General features: G+C 49.0%; 1 protein-coding gene across 1 annotated transcript in view; it reads right to left on the bottom strand.

Annotated features, from left to right (window-relative positions):
• The window catches only part of LOC142313072 (uncharacterized), a 102,271-nt gene that overhangs the window by 32,620 nt on the left and 54,737 nt on the right, over positions 1 to 14,914 (bottom strand). The window lies entirely within an intron of this gene.

The raw sequence follows: 14,914 nt of genomic DNA, 5'->3' as shown, positions 1-14,914 counted from the left end.
ACACTAGATATATAATACCCTGCACCTGCCTCCACCTGCAGAGCCGCACACTAGAGATATAATACCCTGCACCTACCTCCACCTGCAGAGCCGCACACTAGATATATAATGCCCTGCACCTACCTCCACCTGCAGAGCCGCACACTAGATATATAATACCCTGCACCTACCTCCACCTGCAGAGCCGCGCACTAGATATATAATAACCTGCACCTACCTCCACCTGCAGAGCCGCACACTAGATATATAATACCCTGCACCTACCTCCTCCTGCAGAGCCGCACACTAGATATATAATACCCTGCACCTACCTCCACCTGCAGAGCCGCACACTAGATATATAATACCCTGCACCTACCTCCACCTGCAGAGCCGCACACTAGATATATAATACCCTGCACCTACCTCCACCTGCAGAGCCCCACACTAGATATATAATACCCTGCACCTACCTCCACCTGCAGAGCCGCACACTAGATATATAATACCCTGCACCTACCTCCACCTGCAGAGCCGCACACTAGATATATAATACCCTGCACCTACCTCCACCTGCAGAGCGCACACTAGATATATAATACCCTGCACCTACCTCCACCTGCAGAGCCGCACACTAGATATATAATACCCTGCACCTACCTCCACCTGCAGAGCCGCACACTAGAGATATAATACCCTGCACCTACCTCCACCTGCAGAGCCGCACACTAGATATATAATACCCTGCACCTACCTCCACCTGCAGAGCCGCACACTAGATATATAATAACCTGCACCTACCTCCACCTGCAGAGCCGCACACTAGATATATAATACCCTGCACCTACCTCCACCTGCAGAGCCGCACACTAGATATATAATACCCTGCACCTACCTCCACCTGCAGAGCCGCACACTAGATATATAATACCCTGCACCTACCTCCACCTGCAGAGCCGCACACTAGATATATAATACCCTGCACCTACCTCCACCTGCAGAGCCGCACACTAGATATATAATACCCTGCACCTACCTCCACCTGCAGAGCCGCACACTAGATATATAATACCCTGCACCTACCTCCACCTGCAGAGCCGCACACTAGATATATAATACCCTGCACCTACCTCCCCCTGCAGAGCCGCACACTAGATATATAATACCCTGCACCTACCTCCCCCTGCAGAGCCGCACACTAGATATATAATACCCTGCACCTACCTCCCCCTGCAGAGCCGCACACTAGATATATAATACCCTGCACCTACCTCCCCCTGCAGAGCCGCACACTAGATATATAATACCCTGCACCTACCTCCCCCTGCAGAGCCGCACACTAGATATATAATACCCTGCACCTACCTCCCCCTGCAGAGCCGCACACTAGATATATAATACCCTGCACCTACCTCCACCTGCAGAGCCGCACACTAGATATATAATACCCTGCACCTACCTCCACCTGCAGAGCCGCACACTAGATATATAATACCCTGCACCTACCTCCACCTGCAGAGCCGCACACTAGATATATAATACCCTGCACCTACCTCCACCTGCAGAGCCGCACACTAGATATATAATACCCTGCACCTACCTCCACCTGCAGAGCCGCACACTAGATATATAATACCCTGCACCTACCTCCACCTGCAGAGCCGCACACTAGATATATAATACCCTGCACCTACCTCCACCTGCAGAGCCGCACACTAGATATATAATACCCTGCACCTACCTCCACCTGCAGAGCCGCACACTAGATATATAATACCCTGCACCTACCTCCACCTGCAGAGCCGCACACTAGATATATAATACCCTGCACCTACCTCCACCTGCAGAGCCGCACACTAGATATATAATACCCTGCACCTACCTCCACCTGCAGAGCCGCACACTAGATATATAATACCCTGCACCTACCTCCACCTGCAGAGCCGCACACTAGATATATAATACCCTGCACCTACCTCCACCTGCAGAGCCGCACACTAGATATATAATACCCTGCACCTACCTCCACCTGCAGAGCCGCACACTAGATATATAATACCCTGCACCTACCTCCACCTGCAGAGCCGCACACTAGATATATAATACCCTGCACCTACCTCCACCTGCAGAGCCGCACACTAGATATATAATACCCTGCACCTACCTCCACCTGCAGAGCCGCACACTAGATATATAATACCCTGCACCTACCTCCACCTGCAGAGCCGCACACTAGATATATAATACCCTGCACCTACCTCCACCTGCAGAGCCGCACACTAGATATATAATAACCTGCACCTACCTCCACCTGCAGAGCCGCACACTAGATATATAATACCCTGCACCTACCTCCACCTGCAGAGCCGCACACTAGATATATAATACCCTGCACCTACCTCCACCTGCAGAGCCGCACACTAGATATATAATACCCTGCACCTACCTCCACCTGCAGAGCCGCGCACTAGATATATAATAACCTGCACCTACCTCCACCTGCAGAGCCGCGCACTAGATATATAATACCCTGCACCTACCTCCTCCTGCAGAGCCGCGCACTAGATATATAATACCCTGCACCTACCTCCACCTGCAGAGCCGCACACTAGATATATAATAACCTGCACCTACCTCCACCTGCAGAGCCGCACACTAGATATATAATACCCTGCACCTACCTCCCCCTGCAGAGCCGCACACTAGATATATAATACCCTGCACCTACCTCCACCTGCAGAGCCGCACACTAGATATATAATACCCTGCACCTACCTCCTCCTGCAGAGCCCCACACTAGATATATAATACCCTGCACCTACCTCCACCTGCAGAGCCGCACACTAGATATATAATACCCTGCACCTACCTCCACCTGCAGAGCCGCACACTAGATATATAATACCCTGCACCTACCTCCACCTGCAGAGCCGCACACTAGATATATAATACCCTGCACCTACCTCCACCTGCAGAGCCGCACACTAGAGATATAATACCCTGCACCTACCTCCACCTGCAGAGCCGCACACTAGATATATAATACCCTGCACCTACCTCCACCTGCAGAGCCGCACACTAGATATATAATACCCTGCACCTACCTCCACCTGCAGAGCCGCACACTAGATATATAATACCCTGCACCTACCTCCACCTGCAGAGCCGCACACTAGATATATAATACCCTGCACCTACCTCCACCTGCAGAGCCGCACACTAGATATATAATACCCTGCACCTACCTCCACCTGCAGAGCCGCACACTAGATATATAATACCCTGCACCTACCTCCACCTGCAGAGCCGCACACTAGATATATAATACCCTGCACCTACCTCCACCTGCAGAGCCGCACACTAGATATATAATACCCTGCACCTACCTCCACCTGCAGAGCCGCACACTAGATATATAATAACCTGCACCTACCTCCACCTGCAGAGCCGCACACTAGATATATAATACCCTGCACCTACCTCCACCTGCAGAGCCGCACACTAGATATATAATACCCTGCACCTACCTCCACCTGCAGAGCCGCACACTAGATATATAATACCCTGCACCTACCTTCACCTGCAGAGCCGCACACTATATATATAATACCCTGCACCTACCTCCACCTGCAGAGCCGCACACTAGATATATAATACCCTGCACCTACCTCCACCTGCAGAGCCGCACACTAGATATATAATACCCTGCACCTACCTCCACCTGCAGAGCCGCACACTAGATATATAATACCCTGCACCTACCTCCACCTGCAGAGCCGCACACTAGATATATAATAACCTGCACCTACCTCCACCTGCAGAGCCGCACACTAGATATATAATACCCTGCACCTACCTCCACCTGCAGAGCCGCACACTAGATATATAATAACCTGCACCTACCTCCACCTGCAGAGCCGCACACTAGATATATAATACCCTGCACCTACCTCCACCTGCAGAGCCGCACACTAGATATATAATACCCTGCACCTACCTCCACCTGCAGAGCCGCACACTAGATATATAATACCCTGCACCTACCTCCTCCTGCAGAGCCGCACACTAGATATATAATACCCTGCACCTACCTCCACCTGCAGAGCCGCACACTAGATATATAATACCCTGCACCTACCTCCACCTGCAGAGCCGCACACTAGATATATAATACCCTGCACCTACCTCCACCTGCAGAGCCGCACACTAGATATATAATACCCTGCACCTACCTCCACCTGCAGAGCCGCACACTAGATATATAATACCCTGCACCTACCTCCACCTGCAGAGCCGCACACTAGATATATAATACCCTGCACCTACCTCCACCTGCAGAGCCGCACACTAGATATATAATACCCTGCACCTACCTCCACCTGCAGAGCCGCACACTAGATATATAATACCCTGCACCTACCTCCACCTGCAGAGCCGCACACTAGATATATAATAACCTGCACCTACCTCCACCTGCAGAGCCGCACACTAGATATATAATACCCTGCACCTACCTCCACCTGCAGAGCCGCACACTAGATATATAATACCCTGCACCCACCTCCACCTGCAGAGCCGCACACTAGATATATAATACCCTGCACCTACCTCCTCCTGCAGAGCCGCACGCTAGATATATAATACCCTGCACCTACCTCCACCTGCAGAGCCGCACACTAGATATATAATACCCTGCACCTACCTCCACCTGCAGAGCCGCACACTAGATATATGGCTGCTCTGTGCTTCCAGGACCTGTGATGATGTCACATGGAGGGGAGGAGTCAGGGTCACATGATCAGCTCCTCAGTGTATGCAGGACTCTGCTGTGCTGGGTGTCATGGTGCTGGATGAGGGGAAGTTTATGTGTGGGGTCAGGAGGGGTTAACAGTGTGGATGTAGCAGAGCCGTGTGTGTACGAGGTGTACGGAGCGGAGCCGTGTGTGTACGAGGTGTACGGAGCGGAGCCGTGTGTGTACGAGGTGTACGGAGCGGAGCCGTGTGTGTACGAGGTGTACGGAGCAGAGCCATGTGTGTACGAGGTGTACGGACCAGAGCCATGTGTGTACGAGGTGTACGGAGCAGAGCCGTGTGTACGAGGTGTACGGAGCGGAGCCGTGTGTGTACGAGGTGTACGGAGCAGAGCCGTGTGTGTACGAGGTGTACGGAGCAGAGCCGTGTGTGTACGATGTGTACGGAGCAGAGCCGTGTGTGTACGAGGTGTACGGAGCAGAACCGTGTGTGTACGAGGTGTACGGAGCGGAGCCGTGTGTGTATGAGTTGTACGGAGTAGAGCCATGTATGTACGAGGTGTACGGAGCAAAGCCGTGTGTGTATGAGTTGTACGGAGTAGAGCCATGTATGTACGAGGTGTACGGAGCAGAGCCGTGTGTAAATGACGTCTACGAAGCAGAGCCGTGTGTGTACGAGGTGTACGGAGCAGAGCCGTGTGTACGAGGTGTACGGAGCAGAGCCGTGTGTGTACGAGGTGTACGGAGCAGAGCCGTGTGTGTACGAGGTGTACGGAACAGAGCCGTGTGTGTACGAGGTGTACGGAGCAGAGCCGTGTGTGTACGAGGTATACGGAGCAGAGCCGTGTGTGTACGAGGTGTACGGAGCAGGGCCGTGTGTGTACGAGGTGTACGGAGCAGAGCCGTGTGTGTACGAGGTGTACGGAGCAGAGCCGTGTGTGTACGAGGTGTACGGAGCAGAGCCGTGTGTGTACGAGGTGTACGGAGCAGAGCCGTGTGTGTACGAGGTGTACGGAGCAGAGCCGTGTGTGTACGAGGTGTACGGAGCAGAACCGTGTGTGTACGAGGTGTACGGAGCAGAGCCGTGTGTGTATGAGTTGTACGGAGTAGAGCCATGTATGTACGAGGTGTACGGAGCAGAGCCGTGTGTGTATGAGTTGTACGGAGTAGAGCCATGTATGTACGAGGTGTACGGAGCAGAGCCGTGTGTAAATGACGTCTACGAAGCAGAGCCATGTGTGTACGATGTGTACGGAGAATAGCCGTGTGTGTACGAGGTGTACGGAGCAGAGCTGTGTGGGTATGAGGTGTATGGAGCAAAGCCGTGTGTGTACGATGTGTACGGAGCGGAGCCGTGTGTGTACGAGGTGTACGGAGCGGAGCCGTGTGTGTACGAGGTGTACGGAGCGGAGCCGTGTGTGTACGAGGTGTACGGAGCGGAGCCGTGTGTGTACGAGGTGTACGGAGCGGAGCCGTGTGTGTACGAGGTGTACGGAGCGGAGCCGTGTGTGTACGAGGTGTACGGAGCGGAGCCGTGTGTGTACGAGGTGTACGGAGCGGAGCCGTGTGTGTACGAGGTGTACGGAGCGGAGCCGTGTGTGTACGAGGTGTACGGAGCGGAGCCGTGTGTGTACGAGGTGTACGGAGCGGAGCCGTGTGTGTACGAGGTGTACGGAGCAGAGCCGTGTGTGTACGAGGTGTACGGAGCAGAGCCGTGTGTTTACGAGGTGTACGGAGCAGAGCCGTGTGTGTACGAGGTGTACTGAGTGGAGCTGTGTGTATATGACGTATATGGAGTTGAGCTGTGTGTGTATGACTTGTACGGAGCAGAGCCGTGTGTATGACGTGTACTGAGTGGAACCGCGAGTGTATGACGTGTGGTGAGTGGGGCCGCGAGTGTATGACATGTGAGTGGGGCCGCGAGTGTATGACGTGTGGTGAGTGGGGCCGCGAGTGTATGACATGTGAGTGGGGCCGCGAGTGTATGACGTGTGGTGAGTGGGGCCGCGAGTGTATGACGTGTGGTGAGTGGGGCCGCGAGTGTATGACATGTGAGTGGGGCCGCGAGTGTATGACGTGTGGTGAGTCGGGCCGCGAGTGTATGACGTGTAGTGAGTGGGGCTGTGTGTGTATGATGTGTACGGAGCAGAGCCGCGTGTGTATGACGTGTAGTGAGTGGGGCTGTGAGTGTGCAGTGACCAGAGTAGACACTACTAGAATGTCCCCTGATGGGCCGTGTGTTTCTCTATAATGTTGCGCATTATCTGTGCCTTCTGAAGCCTTGCTCTGAGAGTTGCAGCATCTACACTGACCTCTGCTGGCCGTTCTCAAAACTACCTTTGCCTTATATGGTAAAAGGAAGTGACGCAGCAGTGAGGACATTTCCGGGTCCTTTTCTGACAGGAAAAATAGAGAAAGATGTCTGTGTCTGAGGACTCAGGAGGTGAGGACTGAGTATTGGGGGGAGATGTATATGAATGCTGGAGGTGGTGGGGCTACTTCCAGTCTCTTCTATCCTCTAGTGACGGTGTCTGGTAAGGAGAAGGAAACTCTCTGTGGAAAGGAAAATCCAGGCTGCAATTTATCCTAAATGAAGGTAGGCCCCGAACATAGCGAGATCCAGAAAGCCACAAACTGCTCAAAGCCAAGACAGTTATAGAGGCCAAGATGCTACCTACTCCCAGAACTCGGAAGAAGAAGGCTTAATCCTGCTGATAAGGAAAGAACTGTAATGCACATTATGGATACTGTTATATGGACCGGCTTATAGTGTGCATTGTCACCACTGCAGGTTATATGGACCGGCTTATAGTGTGCATTGTCACCACTGCAGGTTATATGGACCGGCTTATAGTGTGCATTGTCACCACTGCAGGTTATATGGACCGGCTTATAGTGTGCATTGTCAGCATTGCAGGTTATATGGACCGGCTTATAGTGTGCATTGTCACCACTGCAGGTTATATGGACCGGCTTATAGTGTACATTGTCAGCACTGCAGGTTATATGGACCGGCTTATAGTGCGCATTGTCAGCACTGCAGGTTATATGGACCGGCTTATAGTGTACATTGTCAGCACTTAAGGTTATATGGACCTTCTTATAGTGCGCATTGTCAGCACTGCAGGTTATATGGACCGGCTTATAGTGTGCATTGTCACCACTGCAGGTTATATGGACCGGCTTATAGTGTGCATTGTCACCGCTGTAGGTTATATGGACCTTCTTATAGTGCGCATTGTCAGCACTGCAGGTTATATGGACCTTCTTATAGTGTGCATTGTCACCACTGCAGGTTATATGGACCTTCTTATAGTGCGCATTGTCAGCACTGCAGGTTATATGGACCGGCTAATAGTGTGCATTGTCAGCACTGCAGGTTATATGGACCGGCTTATAGTGTGCATTGTCAGCACTGCAGGTTATATGGACCTTCTTATAGTGCGCATTGTCAGCACTGCAGGTTATATGGACCTTCTTATAGTGTGCATTGTCAGCACTGCAGGTTATATGGACCGGCTTATAGTGTGCATTGTCAGCACTGCAGGTTATATGGACCGGCTTATAGTGTGCATTGTCAGCACTGCAGGTTATATGGACCTTCTTATAGTGCGCATTGTCAGCACTGCAGGTTATATGGACCTTCTTATAGTGTGCATTGTCAGCACTGCAGGTTATATGGACCTTCTTATAGTGTGCATTGTCAGCACTGCAGGTTATATGGACCGGCTTATAGTGTGCATTGTCACCGCTGTAGGTTATATGGACCGGCTTATAGTGCGCATTGTCATCACTGCAGGTTATATGGACCGGCTTATAGTGTGCATTGTCAGCACTGCAGGTTATATGGACCGGCTTATAGTGTACATTGTCAGCACTTAAGGTTATATGGACCTTCTTATAGTGTGCATTGTCAGCACTGCAGGTTATATGGACCGGCTTATAGTGCGCATTGTCAGCACTGCAGGTTATATGGACCGGCTTATAGTGTGCATTATCTACACTGCAGGTTATATGGACCGGCTTATAGTGTGCATTGTCATCACTGCAGGTTATATGGACCGGCTTATAGTGTGCATTGTCATCACTGCAGGTTATATGGACCGGCTTATAGTGTGCATTGTCATCACTGCAGGTTATATGGACCGGCTTATAGTGTGCATTGTCATCACTGCAGGTTATATGGACCGGCTTATAGTGCGCATTGTCAGCACTGCAGGTTATATGGACCGGCTTATAGTGTGCATTGTCAGCCCTGCAGGTTATATGGACCGGCTTATAGTGTGCATTGTCAGCCCTGCAGGTTATATGGACCGGCTTATAGTGTGCATTGTCATCACTGCAGGTTATATGGACCGGCTTATAGTGCGCATTGTCATCACTGCAGGTTATATGGACCTTCTTATAGTGTGCATTGTCAGCAATGCAGGTTATATGGATTATAAGGACTTTCATGCCTTATGATCTGGGTGTCTGCACATGCCAGGAACCACATGAAAGTAACACCAGACCAGGGAGTTCAGCCACTACACATAGCTGGAGTACGGAATCAGCCCCTGAGACCACCTACTCACCTTCCTCTACTACTGTATTCCCTTTTACATTTGCCTACCAACCTGTGGATTCCCGGAGCTGTCGGAGGCACCGTAACATGATTAGGCTCCGGGTTGTGTGACCCTGCATTCCTGATGGAGGTTGTGGCAAGTGTACCATGTGTACAGAGTGGAGCCATGTGTGTACGAGTACTGAGCGGGGCCGTGTGTGTACAACATGTACGGAGCAGGGCCGTCTGTATATGATGTGCGGAGCGGGGCCGTCTGTATATGATGTGTACGGAGTGGAGCTATGTGTGTACAATGTGTACGGAGCGGTGCCGTGTGTGTACGGAGCGGAGCCGTGTGTGTACGAGGTGTACAGAGCGGAGCCGTGTACGAGGTGTACAGAGCGGAGCCGTGTGTATATGACGTGTGTACAAGGTCTACGGAGCGGAGCCGTGTGTGTACGATGTGTACGGAGTGGAGCTGTGTGTATATGACATGTATGTAGCAGTGCCGTGTGTGTACAATGTGTACGGAGCGGAGCCGTGTGCATGTGACGTGTATGGAATGGGGCTGTGTGTATATGACGTGTATGTAGCGGAGACATGTTTATATGACGTGTATGGAGTGGGGCTGTGTGTGTACGATGTGTTCTCATTTTTAATTGTATAGGTTAGTGTTGTCAGGGGCTCATAAAGTGCGGCGCTGGAGGCTGGAAACAGACATTTGTAGAGGTCTTGGAAGATCTGGGACGAGGAGCAGAAGTACAGAAGTCGCAGGCAGGAGACGTTCTCTCTCTCTTTTTCGCTCTCTCTCTCTCTCTCTCTCTTTCTCTCTCTCTTTTTCTCTCTCATTATTCTGCATTTGACAAATAATAAATAATTTTGGTTCCTAATTGACCTAAAACGGGAAAGGTTTATATTGATTTCATGTCAGATATTGAGAAAAACTTGCAGATGTGTCTTTTTATGTTTAAACTGTGTTTATTGGTATAACATATTGACACATACTCAATTACAATGAATTTTTCCAATAATAATTATACAGGGTTTTCAGGTTAATATTGCTGAGAACATCCTACTCTCTAATATTTTAAATACCCTACATAACCTCTTTAACCGGAAACATAAATACATAAAAGAAGAAATAGGACAGATAGGAAGAATCCGTTAAGAACAAGAAGTAAGGAGAAGATATGTTAGCGTAAAAGATTAGGTAAGAATGAAGAAAAGGGAAGGTAGAAATAAAGTAAAAAAAACAAGTAAGAAGGATCTAGGGGAAAGGGAAGGAAAAGAGGGGGGGGGGAATCACCTCTCCCGAACAAACTTGTTCAAGTATCTCTCTGAACTCAGGGGACTTAGTTTTTGTCACATGTCCCATCTTTTTCTGCAGTGAGGTCCTCCATCCTCTGGAGATTGACCATCTCCCTCACCCAGTCCCCCACAGCAGGACACTCCACCGACCTCCACAGTCTTGGGATAACCATCCGCGCTGCAGTTAAGCAAAATCTTAGTAAGTCAGATCTCTGGGATTTAACGGAGCCCGGGAGAATCGAGAGAAGAGCTATCTGTGGAGAGCTATCCACCTGGTTCCCACTGATCTTGCAATAGATTGAAAATACAGACTCCCAAAAGGGTTGAATCTTGGGCAACTCCACCAAATGTGTAGCATGGAACCTCTGTCCTCTCTGCATCTCCACTATCTGAAACCACGGGGAAGATCTTATGTAGGGTCGCTGGGCAGCGGTACCAGTGAGTAAGAACTTTATAATTTTTTTCTTGTGCTGAGCAGGCCATCGATAATTTGTGCATCCAGAAAAACGCCCGCTGCCATTCCTCCTCCCCCATATCCTCTCTTAGCTCCTCCCTCCAACCCATAACGAACTTGGGGCTGTCCGCTTCATTTCTCCAGTTCATATACTTGTATAGAAGTGAGAGAGAGTGAGCGGGTGACATCTCCTCCCTTGTAGCTGCAATGATCTCCCGGGGAGGCAACACCTGACCCCCAAGGATATGATGGAAACGAGGTTCTTCCTCCCGACTCCACCCCAAGAAACGTCCCGAGGAGAGACCAGGGGGAAACTCTGGGTTGCCAAAAAGAGGAGTCAGTGGTCCCCTCCCCAAGGATAATCCCCCAGCCTTAACCTCCAAGTCCCAAGTCTTCAACGCCGCCTTTGTGAGCTCCGTCTCCTTTCCCAATCGACCCCTAAACACCACTCCCAACCATGGGAGATAACGCTGGTAGTCCCATATGGGTAGTCTGGAACAAAAATAAGAATCAAGGGAGGATATCCATTTTAATTGTGTTGATACGCCCAAACCAGGAAAGGCTACGTTTATCATATTTATTCAAGTCTCTAATTGTTCTTTCCAAAAGGGGCAAGAAATTTAAAGAAAAAATTTGTGTAGGGTCCTTTGAAACCATTATCCCCAGGTATTTTAAAGCTGAGTTCTGCCATTTAAAAGGAAAATTGTCCCTAAGAAACTCCAAATCCTCGTCCAGCAAGGTCACATCCAAGGCCTCGCTCTTGGAGAAGTTCACTTTGAAGTTGCTTAGGTTCCCGAACACCTCAAACTCTCTAATGAGGGAAGGAAACGCAATCCGCGGCTGAGTAATGAACAAAAGGAGATCGTCCGCAAAGAGGGCCAATTTACACTGTCTTCCCCCCCATCTCGACTCCTTGGATGTGATTGTTGTTTTGAATGGCTACTGCCAGATGTTCCATTGTGATAACGTACAGCAGTGGAGACAATGGGCACCCCTGCCTTGTTCCGTTATGGATATGGAATGGGGAGGACAAAAACCCATTTGCCCTCACTCTTGCCGTGGGTCCATTATATAAGGATGCCACCCGTTCTATAAATTTGGTACCCAACCCCAACTGTCGCAAAGAAGCCAACATAAACCTCCAGCTGACACGATCGAAGGCCTTCTCTGCATCTACCGAAAGCCGGCACATAGGTAATGACAGAACCCTTGATCGTGCCATAAGGAGGAGCAGCTTATTGGTGTTATCTCTGACCTCTCGACCCCTAACAAACCCCACCTGGTCTGTGTGTACTACTTCCGGGAGCAACTGAGCCAATCTATTGGCCAAGGCCTTTGAATATAGTTTGATATCAATATTAATTAGGGAAATGGGTCTGTAATTGGCTACTCCCATATTATCCTTTCCTGGCTTGGGGATAACGCTTGTATGTGCCTCCAGTGACTGGGCTACCCAGGGGGCACTAACAGAGACAGCATTAAATACTCTTGTTAGGTATGGGGCTATCTGGTCTTTGAATAATTTGTAGAACCTGGGGGTGAATCCATCCGGACCCGGGCTCTTCCCTGCCGGAGAATCCCCAATTATATCTGTAACCTCTGCCTCTGAGAAATCCTCTTCCAGTGCCTCTATCGATACCGCGGGGACAGACGGGAGAGATGTTTTTTGTATGTACTCCTCAATTTTTTGCTCCAAGTCCTCTGGAGCCATATCTCCAAACTGCCCCTTAATGTGTTACAGATCCGTAAAAAATTCTTGAAACCGTTCCGCGATTTGAATTGGATTCTGAGTAGCAGTACCGTCCCTACGCTTAATCACTGGGATATAGCAAGGATCCCCCTGCGGGTGGAGTCTGGCCAATGGTCTCCCGCATTTATCACTATGTTCGTATATAAAACGTTTGAATCTAATTTTTTGGCGCTCATAATGCTGGTTGACCAGAGTTTTGAGGTCCTCTCTTGCTTTGGTGAGATCGATCATGACAGCTGGCAAGAGTGATTTCTTATGGGCCCGCTCCAGGACTGATATCCTCTCTACCAAAGATGAGATCGTCTGCGCCCTTTCCCTCTTAAGCCTGGCCCCATTCTTTATGAAAATTCCTCTTACAACGCATTTAAGCGCTTCCCACTGTGTTGGAAGAGCCGTGGGGTCCCCCGCATGCACCTCCAAAAACTCCGAAATAGTGCGCCGTATCTCGTCTACGCACCCCTGGTCTCTCAGCAGTGTGTCATTGAGCCTCCAATTCCATGGTTTCACAACTCCATCCGGTATAGTGATACATAGGAATATTGGGGCATGATCAGACCAGGAGATACTTCCGATAGAGGACTGTATCTGCCAGGTCAGAGCACGCTGGCTAATTAAGAATAAGTCTATGCGACTATATGAGAAATGCGCCGGGGAAAAGTATGAATAATCGCGATCCGTGGGGTGTTGCGCTCTCCACACATCTACCAGACGGAGATGTTGAATGGCTCTTTTCACCACATTGATTTTTCTATCCCCCATTTCCTTGAGATGGCTGGATTGTCATTGTAAATAAGCACTTGTACCTTGCCCCTCCCCCCATCTCATTGTAGATTGTAAGCTCTCACGAGCAGGGTTGCCTTTTTTTTCCCTTTAAATATTGTATCTTCTATAATTACTTGTTTGTATATGTTTATGTATATGCTATGTATATGTATATGAGTCTCCTGAATTGTAAAGAGCTGCGGAATATGTTGGCGCTATAGAAATAAAGATTATTATTATTATTATTATAGAAATAAAGATTATTATTATTATTATTCTTTGAGACAGGGGATGGGAGCCTGATGAAGAATCCAACTTAGGATCCAATGTGAAGTTGAAATCACCCCACACCACCAAAATTCCCTCTGCAAACTCTGCCAATGCGGACAGGAGGGAGGAGCACATAGACGTCGGGTCTCTGTTAGGGAGGTACCAGTTTACTATGGTGAAAATGGTGGAGTTAACTTCAATCTTCAAAAAAATATATCTACCCTTGGTGTCTATTACTTGATCCTTAACCGAATGAACCAGGGACTTATGCAAGCCTATAGAGACACCCCCCCCCCCCTACCCGATTTAGATTCAGGGTTTGTACCATGTATCCATGATGTATAGTATCTGTCTTTAAAGCAGGGGAGATGGCCAGTCTTAAAACGTGTCTCTTGTATCAACAGAATATGTACCTTTTTTTATGCATATCATATAACACTTGGGTTCGCTTTTGCGGGAGATTCAGCCCCCATGCATTAAGGGATCCCCATTTAATTTCTGTCATTTTGAGAGGGAGAGGTGATTCCAGTTAAGGGAACGAGAGGTCAGAGGCTGATAAGAAAGGATATTAGTATGGGGAAAATTAGGTCCGGAAGGGACCCAATAGAGATACAGACCAGGGGCGAGCCCGATGGGGATTAGGCAGGAGAAATTTAAAGTTAAAGCAGGGGGAAGGTAATAGGGAAGAAAGAGGGAAAGAAAAAAGCACCGAGAAAGACCAAGAGAGAGAAGATGAAAAAGTATAAGAAAGAAGAAAAAGAAAAAAAAGGGAGAACAAGATAATACAAACTATTGGGTACTATCGCACCCTAAATCACTTTAAATATTGAAACTGAACAACAGACTCTTAGAATACATATCTGTGGGATAGAACAAAAACGTCACTAACGCGTGACGTTAATCCCAATCGGGGAGTCCTTTCCAATGCATGGCTACCTGTCCCGGATAGAAAACCAAAGTTACTTTAATGACCTATTTATCTATTAAAGAGAGGGACTGTGGGAGAGAGAGAGAGAGAGAAAAAAAAAAACAAAAAAAAAAAACACACCTCTTACAAATTTTCATGTCTGAACATATGCACATATATAGATAGATAT

This window comes from Anomaloglossus baeobatrachus, chromosome 5 (genome assembly GCF_048569485.1).
Source record: "Anomaloglossus baeobatrachus isolate aAnoBae1 chromosome 5, aAnoBae1.hap1, whole genome shotgun sequence".
NCBI classification, from domain to species: Eukaryota; Metazoa; Chordata; class Amphibia; order Anura; family Aromobatidae; genus Anomaloglossus; species Anomaloglossus baeobatrachus.
This window is presented reverse-complemented; position numbering and strand designations above follow the sequence as displayed.